The sequence below is a fragment of the Cynara cardunculus genome (assembly GCF_001531365.2).
Source record: "Cynara cardunculus var. scolymus isolate 2C chromosome LG 7, CcrdV1, whole genome shotgun sequence".
Classification (NCBI taxonomy): domain Eukaryota; kingdom Viridiplantae; phylum Streptophyta; class Magnoliopsida; order Asterales; family Asteraceae; genus Cynara; species Cynara cardunculus.
In genome coordinates, this window is record NC_037534.1 from 15,066,062 (window position 1) to 15,067,903 (window position 1,842).

A 1,842-nucleotide genomic window follows, 5' to 3' on the forward strand; every position below is an offset into this window, starting at 1 on the left:
GAAGTCCTACCAATGCTAACATTACGCCAACATTGAACGTAGGCACAACAGTTTACTCAACTGTTGTTTCAACTGGTAATCTAAGTGATCCARGTGTKATTTTACCCGACTTTGTGTCACGGGAATATTTGGACGGCGCCCTAAAGGCTGTTCAAGAGAACTTTGACGCACAAATTGCGAGTCTGAAGAGGTTGCTTAAGGGGAAGAACAAGTTGTTGAAGAGCCACCTTCTGCGCCATCACCACTACCTGTACCACAACTATCTGTACCGGAATTATCGGTGGATGAGTTGAAATCATTACTCTATGCTAAATTGATGGCTGCTCAAAGTGAAGATGCTGAAGATGCAGACTTGGTTGGCCTTCTTCGTCAACAAATTGATGYTAACCCAGTAATTCGAGCCTCAGAGTTTTTGATTTTTCAGGATGTGATGAGTGATAAACTTTCTAAAGTTAGTCACTTGATTACTTCTAATACCCTAGATATAAAACGTTCAATAGATGTTCTTGCCGAAAGAGTGTCTATACTTGAAGAATCTTGCAAGTCTCAAGCCGAATCTCTTAAACGAAGGCATGACGATCAGAATGATCCTGATAGTCATGAGGGGGAGAGGAAAAGGCAGAGATTGGCTGAGACATCTCATCAAGGTGCAAGAATGGGTGAAGAATCAATTCCTTAAGATGAAAACGTTGAATGTTCTGCTTCGGTGACTGTAAGGGAAAGAACAAATGAGGCTATTGTGCTTATAGATGAAGAAGTGGTGACAAGTCCAACGATCGAGCCAATGGTTGAAAAGCCGGCGGACTCCACTATAGAGACAAGGTTGCTTATGGACTTGTCAGCCAATGTAGGTTTCAACAATATATTTACATCTACTTTGGGTGGAGAGCAGGATTTTGGTGAAGATGTGGAGAATGTTGATGAATCTACTGGATTATACTTTGATTTTGAAGATGATCTAGAAGAAGGAGATTCAGAATTTCCTATTCAAGGTGATCCACTGTCTGCTCCAGAAACTAGCACTCCAAAGCCAACTGTTGATCCTACAGAGATATTTACAAAGAATTACATTCCATTCCATATCAGAGCAAATTATTTTGGTTATGATCGATATCGAATCCGAGAGCCGTACCTTGAAGATTTCTATTTTGGTATTTTCATTCGTCACAGGAAGCTTATCAGTGGTGACAGAGTTTTAGGGATCTACAAAAAGCCTAAAGAATTCAGAACAGAGTATAGACATATGCTGAAGTCTAAATGCCAGCCAATCAGTCAAGTACGTACCAAGCACAAGATTGTCTCGATAAAACAGATAGATGCTCAGAGACTCCGTAAAATTTGGTATCCTGTTTTTACTGTCACAAGACAAGATGGCCAAATCTGGAGATTTAGTGAAGCTGATTTCTCTAACACGTACTTAGATGATCTGGAGTATTTGTATTTCGAACTAAAAAATATGCAGATCAGAAAGGAAGGAGAACTTGTAGCACTGGAGGCAATCAAAAGATTCATCAGAAGTCAAGTCAAGCTGTCTATGGTCATCGATGTTCAAATGGGTCTTGAGGATAGCCATAAAATTATTAATCTCAAAAGACCTAATCAAGAGCTTGAAGACATTGATGGTTACCCAGTATACATGGTTCTTGAAAATCCTGAGTTCAGAGTTACTTACTTTGCTCAACTCCAGAAGAAAAAGTTTATGAGATTCAGTGAACTAAATAAATACTCTGATGGTACTATCAGGTTGGTGAAGAGGGCATTAGACTCAAAGCTGGTGAATAATGAAAAGGCTGTGGAATCCGAGCGAATGAATGCCAAAGAAAGATATCTGCTCGTCAACGC